The sequence below is a fragment of the Lissotriton helveticus genome, chromosome 11 (genome assembly GCF_964261635.1).
Source record: "Lissotriton helveticus chromosome 11, aLisHel1.1, whole genome shotgun sequence".
Taxonomy (NCBI): domain Eukaryota; kingdom Metazoa; phylum Chordata; class Amphibia; order Caudata; family Salamandridae; genus Lissotriton; species Lissotriton helveticus.
The window spans coordinates 614,100,002-614,113,529 of NC_136072.1; positions in this window are offsets into that span (position 1 = coordinate 614,100,002).

The following is a 13,528-nucleotide window of genomic DNA, read 5'->3' on the forward strand; positions in this document are numbered from 1 at the left end:
ACAAATACCCTTCATTCATTCATTCATTCAAATCACCTTTTATATACCATACTTTCCTTCCATGCAATAAATACATGAGCCCTGATTTACAAATATTTGTTTCCACTTTCTTAACCAGGAATAATACAAGAGTGAGGCACACCTACTCATAGGCCCTTAATGTCTCTTCATAATTCCACAAATGATGTCTAGTGTTTCTTACTCTCACACCCTTCCTCATTAAAACACCCTTAGGTGCTTCACCTTTCAAATGATATGTGTTGTCTTCTGCTGCTCTCTGACATCCTCTGCCATCTCAAGAGATAGAAATCAGATAGCAGGCTTACTCTCTGAGGGCCAGATGTAGGAGCCCTAATACCGGTCGGAAACGACCGGTATTAGGGTTTTCAGATGTAGGGCATGCATTTACGAATCGGTAAATACAGACTCGGTAAAATACTGATTCTGTAAATGCAGATGTAGCTGGCACATGTCAGAGTGCCACAGGGCTTTAAGAATCGGTATTTTACCACCCAATCCAATTGGGTGGTAAAATACCGAATCCAGGTGTGCATGCACATGTGTGCATGCACACCTGTGCCATGTGACACACAGACATGCCCTTAGGGCATGTCTGTGTGCCACATGGCGCACATGCCTATTTTTGGGGTGCCAGAGGGTGTCAAAGTGACACCCCCTGCACCCTTGCTGGAATCGGTATTTACCGAATCGGTAAATACCGAATTTTAACGATTCAGTATTTCCACATCTGAAAATACCTACATCTCCCCCCTTAATATTTACCGATTCATAAATACCGAATCGGTATATTTCGGTATTTATGAATCGGTAAATATCATTTACCTACATCTAGCCCTGAATATGGTAGAGGAAACTTGTTTGGATATATGAAAGCAGATGTTGGCTACATTGAATGGAGAATTGATGTATGAGAGCCTATGCAGACATGTGAGTTGGAATAATGGTAGATGCCAATACCAAGTTAATTGGCCCTAATGATGGTTGAAAAATGGTGTGGAGGAGAGATTCAAAGCAGGGAATATAGACAGGGCTTTCATGTGAGCGTCAGATAAGAGGTAGCAGATAATTTTGATCTTTGGTTGCACTGCATCATTTTGAGAAAATGCAGAAAGTTGAAGTCAACAAAACTCATTGACCTAAAAGAAAACTTTCACTTGTTCTTGGGACGAGTTGTTTCCAATGACATGAACGTTACTAGAAAACCAAGAACACACTGCATCAAAGAGTGATCAGACCCTCGGAACTGGATGGTCAGAGGAATGCTTCTAAACCTAGGGTAAGGTTATATGCACTAAGTGTGGAGGGGTGGGATCAGTTTCCAAATGATCCTTATCGTATCAAGGATTTCACCATATAACGCCATAATATGTGATTGCAAACAGTTTTTGTATCCTGTGTTCCATTGTGTGAGTTGGGGTATGCAGGAAGCGACTCCTGCTTTTAAAAAGATTTTTAGGTGTTTAGATTTTTGTGCTTCATTAATAACGTGCCAACTGTGTTTTTCACACTTGATTACACATGTACATACTGATATAGCACTGATGATTTTGGAATGAAATATTTATAATGTGTAGAAGTGCGTTTTTTTAATTAGGCCTCAATTTAGTAAAAACGCCATATTTACCAATATGGAAGTCAATTCTGTTACTCATTCTTTCCCCCTGCCCATGCCTGTATTGGAACATTCTGTAGTGAAGCTGTGGCGTATCACTTTATTCCCATTGTCATTGTGTATTCTGGTCTTAATGAACTTTCCTTAGAACAATCACAACCTGCAACTTTAATTTCAATCTCCTTCCGCAGATTAACTGTACTCTATTCGTTCATTTAATACATTATTGTTAATGCATCTGGTTTGTTCTAGTATTTGCAGATAACATTGGCATAGAGGGGTAAGGATAATTATTCATTTTTTGGATTGTGCATAGGTGTTACAACAATACAACTTTTATATTTCCTGTGCTCTGATTTGCTGATGAAGTGTTACATTTGCTCACACAACAGTGATTCGGCTCTTCTGTTAGATTTCATATACAAACATAATGTATAGAAACACATTAATTTTGGGAGGGGGGGGGGTGCCAGAAGGCTTTCCTGCTCTACTAAGGATGCTGTATGTTGTTTTTCCAATTTTTGTGCCCATTTGGGACTTAGACTAATTTCTGAATTGGCAGTTTTTCTGGGCCCGATTCACAGAATGAACTTAAGACTAAATCCTAAACTTACTACTATTTGGTATTCACAGAATGCACTTACTACTTTCGGGATTCACAGAGTGAACTTACTACTTTCGGGATTCACAGAATAAACGTACTACTTTCGGTATTCACAGAATAGATTTAAGACTACTAACTCTAAGTCCGAAATCGGGGAGTAAATTCCGGCCCGGAGGCGGAGTTTACGGCCTGGAGGCGGAGCTTACGGCCCGGAGGCGGAGCTTACGGCCCGAAGGCGGAGCTTCCGGCCCAGAGTTGGAGATTTCAGCATGGCAAAAATCCCCACCTCCGAGCCGTAAGCTCCGCCTCCAGGCCGTAAGCTCCGCCTCCGGGCCGTAAGCTCCGCCTCAGGGCCGGAATTTACTCCCCGATTTCGGACTTAGAGTTAGTAGTCTTAAATCTATTCTGTGAATACCGAAAGTAGTAAGTTTATTCTGTGAATCCCGAAAGTAGTAAGTTCACTCTGTGAATCCCGAAAGTAGTAAGTGCATTCTGTGAATACCAAATAGTAGTAAGTTTAGGATTTAGTCTTAAGTTCATTCTGTGAATCGGGCCCTCTATATTGTCCTTTCACTGAGAGCATTCGTTTGTTTAGCCTTATTTTTGAATTTTGCAATGAAACCCTTTAACTTTTCTATTGATCTAGAGCTCAGCTATTGAGTGGGCCCATCTACACAAAATATTGCATTTTCTGATTTTTATGTTTTGCCTCCTTAATGCGAAGATATATTGGCTCATGAAATTGAAGTTTGACACAGTATTGGATCCAGTAAATGTTAGCATTTTGGTTGAGATAGGAATTTAGGATGCGTAGAATGTTGGTTACCATGCACCCACACTGCCATGACTGCACTCACAATGAGGACAATATTAAAGTGGGAGATCAGTGGGGACACAACGACAAGCCTGGAGGCCAACTGTGGGTGGATCTGCCTTTTGACACAACCTTGAGGGGTTTTGGGCAGGGATTGCACCTGTCAGGTGTGCATGGCTTAAACTGATAGTTCAGCGAGCTGTTCTGTATGTTAGACGAGTCAAGTAATACATAGGTATGACTTGCGGCAAAACGGAGACCCCTATTTATCAAGAAGTCATGAAGTCATGCAATGCAGGGCAGCAAGTAAAGTTGCTACACTGTGTTGCATGAAAGGGAGAGCAGAACAGCACCATATCTAGTAAATTGTGGGACTGTTCTGCTTTCTCCTTTAGACAGCCACACAGCAATGCAGACACCCTTGTGCCAAAGTACGAGTTTGTGTTTGTTGTATGAATCATAGGTGTTGTACTGGACAGTGTCCCTTCCAGTACAAAACCACCGATCCTTTAAGGCTTTCCCCACTTTGTAAGCATGCTGCACATTGTAGCACACATGCAAAGTGGGTAAAAACTAGGAGAAATAGCAATAGTTCTGCCTCTTGCACCTGCCTCAGTGAGGCATAGGATTTTGCCACAAATCCCCATCTTGAATTCTTTGTAGAAAGGGATTTGCATCAAAACCTGTATGTGGTTGCATGAAAATGCCAACCCATGCACCACCCATGGAACATACCCATGACGCAAAGTAATGCAAGGCAGTGCATTGTGCATTGTGCATCTTTGCGTTACTTTGGATCACTAGGGAACTCAAATCACAATTTGGGCTGGATTGTGAATTCCACCTGGACACTTCGTGCCAGGTTTGCAACACAAAACTAATGGAAACCCAAAGCAAAGTGTTTGTAAATGAGTGGATTTATATTTAAGGAAGAATTTTAGGTTATTCCAAAGACAGAAAAGCACAAAAGGGAGAAACAAGGAAGATGAGAAGATGTAATAAGTGTCAAGGGGACACAACAGACATGCAAAAGAAGCACAAAGAGTGAGCTAAAGAGAAAGGAAGTGTAGGCTGGGGCAAGAAAGAGGCATGAGGTGGAAAATGAATATGCAGCTTTGGGGTTCGCCAACTGTAGCAAACAGCAGTCCTGGCGGTGGGGTTCTGCGAACAACTTTAGGCCTGCATTTATTTATTTTTCTTTACAAATTAATCACTGTTGCTACTTAGTTCAATTATATGCGTTCAGTAGATGCTGTTAGAATAAAGGTCTGCTGTTTAACTCCCTGCAGGATGAAGTGAAAAGCACCTCTTATCTTTTTGACTGAAAACCTTCTCAAGTCTCTTGTACTGGAGCACACATTGCTGCCACTCGATATTGCTATTCGTTAAGACAAGAGATAAAGGCGAGACATGTCTCTCACTTTTCACTTTTTTATTACCTGCTAGCATTTAAAATTGCTCCACACAGTATATGACAAGAGGCCCTCGGGGACCAGCAGGGATGTTTTGAATTTAAATATGTTTCGTGCTCAGTTTCAAACCAACACATTCACGTTTACTGCAAAAATAATTGGTTCTGGACTCTAGGTCCGCTGGGAAAAGAACAAGGCTGTTCTTATTAACTCGTTATGTACTTTATAGTTCTCAGAGGCCTGGAAACAGCAGATAATATTTCGTGACACTATTTTCTAGAAAGCGTTTACTCATACCTGGCATTTTTCCCAAGATGCTCCCACAGTATTAGTTTAAAAGATTTTTTCTGTTAAAAACTCAGCAGCTGAAACTTTAAGGGGTTGATTTACAAATTATTTATGAGTATGGAATGTAGTACTACAGGATTACTCCTTTACGTACTCTTGGACAAACTTCTGAATCAGTCCAAAAATTTAACTCCCTATTGGTAGAAGTCCAAATATTGCAGTCGTTTCTCTTTGTACTGTTGGTGTATGGCTAGTACCTTAACTCACACTTTACTCCCATTCTAGATTTTGGGCGAATATTCACTGAGACATGTAAGGGTACCTAAGAGAGTATAACCGGAGTGGTATTCCATCAAAGAATTGCGCAAAAATACTGTAAGTCACAAATATCTTGTCATAAGTATTGTGACCTCAAACATACCATACGAAGGAATAGTATTTTTTAGGCATTTAATATCATTTTTAAAAATATAGTTATATAAAATATCATTTTATTTAATAATGTTTTATCAAATATCATTTTTTTATGGTTTGATAATTATTAGTTGTTTAACATTACAGTTAATATTATTATGATACTATTTGTATTTAATTTGTTTTAGCCTTGTTAGTAAGTTTTTATATTTGCTTTAATTAATTAGAAATTGTTAATTTAGAATTGGGTTGTTTGCTGGGTTAGTATGGGGTGAGGGTGGGAAAACTTTTAAAACATAAATGATTGTGTTTAATTTATAAAGATTTTGTATGTAATTTAATCTTTAATTGATCATTGAATATGTAAATTAATTAATTGAGAAATTGTTGTTTTAAATATTTGTTGATTTTTAATTATTTGTCAATTGGTTGATCAGGTTATTTAATTATTAAATTATTTATTACATGTTGTCAATTAATTTTATATTTTGTTTTATTATAAAGGTTTGATTTAATAATTAATTCAATGTAATTAAAAAATATTTTATTTTGGTCATTTAGACCATAAAAGTGCAAATGCAGTAAGCTTTACAGTGCATTAAAACAGTTCACAATACACAATCACAAACCCCGATATTTCTTTTGCAAAAACAATCTACGCCAGTACCCCATCAAGTAAACAAAAACCACAGCAACACATTCAGAGAGCTCTTTTAAAAATATACTAACATTTAAGAAGGAGAGAAATGTTGTGTTTCATATTTATAAAACACTAAAAGAGCACTCTCTAAAAACACAGATAATAAAAGTTGGTTAAAAGTCATAATTGAAACAACAATAAATAGTTATCAGCTTAAGTCTGTGGGTTAGTAGTTAAAAGTGACTTGCGCACACACCACATGGAAAATAGGAAATGCGACACCACGAATACAATGGACCTTTAGGTTTTGTATTTCAGGAGCCTAAATAACTCTACACAGGGCTGGGACCTCAAGTTGCTGCATAGTTATATCAACCATCGGTGTCTGGCTTTTTTATAGCCAGGGTAGAAGGAAAATACATGCAATTGTGACTCGTCTATGTTGCAACAAGCTAGACAACCAAGAGGAGTTGCGAATGTCCATTTGTTAGAAAAAGTGTGCAGAGGGAGATCCCCATCCCTGAATTGCATGTATAGTTTTATCGCTAGTACGGGTTGTATGTCATCCAAGGCAGGTTCTTGGATATACTGGTCTTTTACTTTCATAAATTGCAGCTGTTAATGTGCCTGTTGTTGGGATCTCCTGAAGGTGGGCAAGTTTTCCCTCCCTGTAACTCCAAACCAATTTCTTCCTGGAAATTGTAGGACATGCTTCCTCAGGGTTATACCATAGGCTCACTCTCCCCTTATCCAGAAGAGTATCCCTTATGTGTACTAACCATGGAAGTTTCCCAGCACTCTGCATGCCCAGGACCTCCTTTAACTCTGCCCTACATGCAACTAATTCCAGGGTTACCCATAAGTGACGCCAAGAAGTTAGGGGTATAAAAGCAATTTTGTCTGCAAGTGGTCTCACCCCAAGTCCAGGCGAAGTGGTGTAAGAGAGGAACTGAGGGAGAGACCAAATAACTGCCTAAAAACAGCGTTCTCGGTCTAGGTGCTATTACTAAGAGAACAGTTCCACCCGTACATTGCTGCACTCCTTGTTTGCACTTTATAAATCTCCACGAGCGGTATGATACGTTTTTGGCAGGAATTCCTAAATAACGTTGCCAACCCACCCATGGTCTATTTTTTTCAGTTATAGTGACCCCAAAATACTCAAATACAAGCACCCTCTCCAGCGGGATGCCATGAAAGCGGGGATTTGGGCGAGTTAAACTGGCTGGGTTGAAGACCATGTATTTGGTCTTCTGGATGTTAATCTCCAGTCTCCTGCATTTGCAAAAGGCATCAAAGCTGTTGAGGATCCTCTGAATGACCATGGGTGATTTTGAGAGCAAGAGGGTATCATTGGGGAACATCATTGTCAGCACTTTGCTGTTTGCTAGCTTGGGTGCATCAAAGTCCCTCCGCGTATTCAGAGTGTCAACAAGTATATTTATGTATAGGTAAAACAAGGTGGGTGTGAGCATACAGCCTTGTCTTACTCCTCTGTCAATGGCTATTGGTGTAGTGAGTTTCCCAAATTTGCCGAACCTGATTTGACCATAATTGCCATCCAGCAATTGCCTGAACATGTGGCAAAGATAGGTAGGGATTCCCTGATCGCTTGAGACAGCCCACAGTTTGTCTCTTGGTACCAAGTCAAACGTGCTTTTTAGATCCATCAAAATTAGATAGATGAAGCCAGCCTCTATAATCACCGTTTTCCAATATAAGAGTTGGAGCCTAAATATTTGGTTAATGGTGGACATGTTTTTCCTAAAACCGGCATGGAATGGACTTAAAATCTTGTGTTCATTCATCCAATTATGAAGACGGTCCAGCATTATCTGGGCAAAAAAGTTTTGGCTGACATCAATTAGACTTCCATCAATTAGACTTGTAGGCCTGTACTTGGTGGGAGGAAGTGGTGAACTCTTTTTGTGTAGGCACCCCAGATAGTTGGTTCTGTACGGAAGAGGTCCCCTGGAATCTTGTTAATCCCGAGAGCTTTTGCCAGGGCTATTTTGCTTATGGCTCTGGATATTTCTGGAAGGGTTATCTCGGGGGACACGCTGTAATAATTCTGCTATCAGGTGCTGTGGTGGTACTCTCAACCTCCAACCTGGTGTAGAGGGTCTCAAAGTGTTTCTTCCAAACATCAGCTGTAATATTAGGTACTATTGTCTGCATCCCTTCACTACTGCCGGTATTAACTATGTTCCAGAAGGCCTTTTCAGTGAGTCTCACTTATTCATCTCCCACGGTTTCTTTGCTTCGGTGGTGCTCTCTCTGTATATTGCTCTCTTTTCTTTGATTAGGGACCTGTCCTTGGCTTTGATTGCATCTGGCAAAGCTAACTTGGCCTACCAACAGCTATCATTGAAACAGGAGTGCTTGACCTTTATGTGCCCTTTTGTATAGTTTGAATAGTTTTGGGGAAAGAATATTTCAGCCAGAGTGGAGGCCAGTATTTCATGGGTCTCAGTGTCACGCGTGAAAGAAATTATTCTACCATCTCCAGATACAGACTGTTGCGCTGCCAGTAGGATCGGAATGACAGATGTATATAAGGAAGCCATCCTAGCACAAGAGGTCTGTATAACTGGCTGTTGGACTCTCCTTCTATTGTTGACAAGTATTAATGTCGTCTGGGGGTGTTTTTGAAACCGAGACTTCCTCGGAGATAGGCAACTCCACCTCCGCAATCAGGGGGTTGTGTCAGGATATGACGACAAAGTAAACAACTAAACAAAGAAAGGTATGCAGTTCCCCAGTAGAGAAGGCTAAAAGGTGGAGGAAGCGGATGAACCACAAAGTGGGTGAAGGCACACCTAAGGGGAATCCTCCCTTTTGGAACTAAATCCACCTGTGTAAATGTCCTTCACAACAGCAGACAATTATACAAGTATAATTTCCTCACTAGGAATGGGAAGTAGGCATTTTAAGGTGCAACTTGCCTTGCGTGTTTGTGAGCATTCACATTCTACTCCCTGACACTTTCCCATCTTGTAAATGGTTAGAGATTTGCTTTCCAGGGTGAAAAGTGGAACGGAATGCTCAAAAAGCTGGTGAAAGATGGGAGGGAATAAGTCTCTGTATTTGTAGAAAAAAACATTTAAAAACAAATGATCATTGCATAGTGGTGCAGACTTCCCTCATTGTGAGAATAGCAATTTTAGGAAGTACTTGCTTAAAGTTCCCAATAGTAGGCTGGAAACATGCAATTGAACTTTTTTTGTAAACATGTTTTTCTCTACAATGAAGTTGTATTTTTTCCGACATACTTTCAATGGAGAGAGGAAATCTCCAAATTACTTTTGCACTTTTGTACGTAGGGCTCAAATACTTTCAACCCTCATTGCTTGAATACAATTTAATTACTATAATATCAGTACTAGAGAAAAGAAAGGAGAGTGTTTTGTGGCATGTGCTTGGCTTTTGAGAGACCCTAATGAAAACTATGACCATTTAACAGAAACTTTTATTTGGTTCAAAAATAGGGCAAATCAATTTGGTTTTTTAGGTACTTGTGTATAGCGCAGAATGGAAAATACAATATTTCTCCCAATCTCCATAAAATGTTTTACCCCAAGGCAAAAAAGAGAAGAAAAAATAGTGAACCTACCGCTAAGCCTTTGTATGTATACATGTATATGGTATATGTGCAGCCCAAATCTAGCCAAACTTTGGTGCCGTTCTCTGCAGGGTCAAAGACAAAGGGGCTCATTACGATGTCTGGTTGACCATTGTGGATTGAAACCGCCCGACCCTAGGTCAACAGTTCTAACCACACAATTTGGATGCAAATGCCCTATGGGCAGTCGGAAACATTCATTTTGCAATGGCAGCTTATGCAAAGGGTGGAAAAACCTGCAGCACAAGCTGCCATTGAAAATGGATGTTTTTTAAACATCTCTGTACTGTGTGGAAGGCACCATGTGGCTCCATAGCCGTGGCTGCGGAAGGACGGGGCCTTGCTAGGGGCGCCCAAAGTCAATGTCCAACAGCCTTTCCATGTCAGAAAGGCCAAAATGGAAAGGCAGTTGGAAAGTGACATCATATTCCTGATAGCGGAGCCGATGCTGGCTCCGCTGTCATTATGGGAGTATGGGTCCTTCCAACTCTCCGACGGGATTCTTGAGCCTTTCGTAAGTGTAGCAGAATCCCCCCACGGGTTTCCCTCAGACTGCCGGCATCATAATACGACAGTCAGAGAGAAACCATCAATGTTGGTCAAAGGCTTTCCGCCCGACGTCAAAATCAGGCCCATTGATACATTCAGGGTTATTGGAGGATTACCTGGTTACAACTGGGGGTGGGCAAACTATGCACTGTGCTGTAGTGTTCTGTAAAGAGGCGTGTCCTCAGCTGTTTCGTAAATTAGATCAGGGTTGAAGTAGTTCTCATGGATTTTGGGATGTCGTTCCACATCCTGGATTCATAGATGAAAACAGCATGTTGCCTTGGTTATTATTTTTGCCTTGTTTCCAGTTTTTTGCAATACTTTTCTTCAGTTTGATGATGCCCTAACTTTTGGTGTGGCCAAACGCCACTAGCGATGTCGGGCTTCTCAGACCGGCAGGCGGGGGTGCTGGTGATTATGGCTTTGTAGAAGATGCAGCTAATTTTGAAGATGGTGCTGGGCGGCAAGGGCAGACGGTGGAGTCAGTGGAGTCCAATCAGGGTGGGGGAATGCACTCATATTTCTTTACTATACTACAGTGAGTAGGATACCCTTAAGAAAGGCCCAGGGTAGAGTTGAGTAGGTCATGAAGCACAGCTTTGCAATCATCCAGATGCTAGAATACGAGTCTTTGAGCAGGGTGATGTGGCTGCTTATAATACACTTTTAATGTTTAGAAATCCTTTAAAATTAGGAGTTTACTTTATAGTATGTAAACACAGCAAAAAGAACATGGAATAAGTTTGTATAAAGTTTGCCTTGGTCCAGTTCCCACTTGCTCCCATCCTGTTACACAAGCAGCAAAGATGGTGCAAATAGATTTGCCCTGGTTTATTAGCACTAGTACATACTCCCTTCACGTCTGGGCCATATATTTTTTGTTCCGAAAAAACAAATTCCTGCTATGGTAGTTTGTTTTCTCCCAACAAATAAAATTCCTGAGCAGGCACCCGCTCAGCAAACTTTACTGCTGAGATGGGAGATGCCATAGCGGAGACTCCTTTCACAGCATAGATCATGGCCATGCAGACAGGGATTTAAAAATAAGTTTGGTGGTCCTTCACCAGGATGGCAGAGTTCACTGTTGATTTATTTATGAGTGTTTATAAAACACAGCCGCTCTAAACATAAAATATAAAACACAGCCAAAATCTCCCGCTAAATGTATTACTGTTTGTTTTCTGGATGGTAAAGAGAGCTTAAAATTGAGGGGTATATTACCAACAACTAGCGATAATTTTTGTCTCTAACTTGTTTAGAGACAAAAATTATCGCCGCACATCGGCGATTTTTATCGCAGATAAACCTTGCTATTAGCAAGGTTTATCGCAAATGCGATAAAAAACGGCCGCAATGCATGAATATCGCTGAAAAGTCAGCGATATTCATGCATTATCGAGCAAATGCTCTTAGCCATGTTATCCACCTCCCATTGGATAACATGGTGAAGAACTGCTCAGGGCAGGTGTTAGCTTTTGGAGATAGATGCGCTTAGCGCGAATATCTCCAAAAGTTGGTAATAGGAGATAGCGATGTTAGCGACTGTTTCCTGTCGCTAACATCTTGGCACGCCCACTTTGCATGTCATTAGTGATAAATATCACTGACATGCAAAGCGGGGCCCAAGATGGTCGCTATCTCCTATTAGCTGTCACTAACTGGTGTTAGCGACAGCTTGGTAATAGGGAGATAATTTTATCTCCGCTTTCTTGGCTTTTAAAGCCAAAAAAGCGGAGATAAACCCCTTGATAATATACCCCAGAGACCGTAGAGCTCGAGAGGAAAATACTTTGAAAATGTCTTGCTAATGTAAAGAGGCGCTGAAAATAGGGGTGCAGTAGGCAGTTCAGCAAGATAATGGAAAAGTAAAAGGCCTTTCAATCCATTTTCTTTTTAAGCAGAATTACCTGTTTATTTAAATGCTGTGAAAGGTCAATGGTAATTGAAGGGAACCCCGGAGAACAAATTTCAACAAACCCCTGTACAATATGTTATCATAGGCAGATATATTTACATTATGTGGATGCAAAGAGATGGCATTTGCGAATATAATTGTGTCTTGTTTGTGATCGGGTTCTATGCATAGGGAAATACTGAGGCACATAAAAGGCATATAACTTGTTCTTAATTTTGACAGATATTAAAAATTAGACTCATTTGAACCTTTTACTTGCGGAATGTGATGGCAGGCAAGTTTCAAAGTAGGATGAGAAAACAAGTAAATAAATGTATGTTATTTTACCCATGTATGAATGCATAGATAAAATCTCTCAGATTTTGTTATGGTCTCTTTGAAATAACTCCTATTTAAAAAGAAATAACCACTTTTATCAATATATTTAGACATATTGCATCATAATGCACCGAAGAACTAAGGGGCATATTACCAACAACTAGCGATAATTTTTGTCTCTAACTTGTTTAGAGACAAAAATTATCGCCGCACATCGGCGATTTTTATCGCAGATAAACCTTGCTATTAGCAAGGTTTATCGCAAATGCGATAAAAAACGGCCGCAATGCATGAATATCGCTGAAAAGTCCACGATATTCATGCATTATCGAGCAAATGCTCTTAGCCATGTTATCCACCTCCCATTGGATAACATGGTGAAGAACTGCTCAGGGCAGGTGTTAGCTTTTGGAGATATTCGCGCTTAGCGCAAATATCTCCAAAAGTTGGTAATGGGAGATAGCGATGTTAGCGACTGTTTCCAGTCGCTAACATCTTGGCACGCCCACTTTGCATGTCATTAGTGATAAATATCACTGACATGCAAAGCGGGGCCCAAGATGGTCGCTATCTCCTATTAGCTGTCACTAACTGGTGTTAGCGGCAGCTTGGTAATAGGGAGATAATTTTATCTCCGCTTTCTTGGCTTTTAAAGCCAAAAAAGCGGAGATAAACCCCTTGATAATATACCCCTGAATTTTTGCCAAAAAAATGCTCTAGACAACCATTTCATCCACCCCTTCCTGCTTTCCTTAACTTCCTCTCCCAACTTAGTTTTTTTGGTTCATTTGCAGCAATTGCTTGATCAGTAACTCCATGACTTTTTAGAACCCTTATAAATGTAGGGTGCTGAATCCCAAAGCCAGTACTGCCAGTCTGAAAATTGTTCCAGCCCCACGGTTTAAGATTGGGGCTGTTGCTGTATATCTGATAGGCCACACGTGCTGCTGTGAATTGAACTTGTTTATAGACCCAATTTTTTTTTAGCTATTTAGTTTTGCAACACAATTGCCCCACGCAACGGAGCACAAAGGCAACACAAAACCTAGAATGACATTTACCAAGCCATGCAAGGTCTCATTGCATGCCCCATGTGGCTTGATAAATGTGGAGTAACACAAGGCAGTGCAAGTCACTGCCTTGCGTTACCCTGCCCAAGGGAGGAAAAAAGTAAAAAATAAGAAAAGGGTTTTTAAAGTAAGGAGTAGCACACTTTAGTCTCCCCTCCAGTCTGAGCAATAGAAGGCACATTTGAGTCAATAAGGATGCTAAATACGCAGGCACATCCTTAATTGACTTTAGAAAACACAGGGATGAGT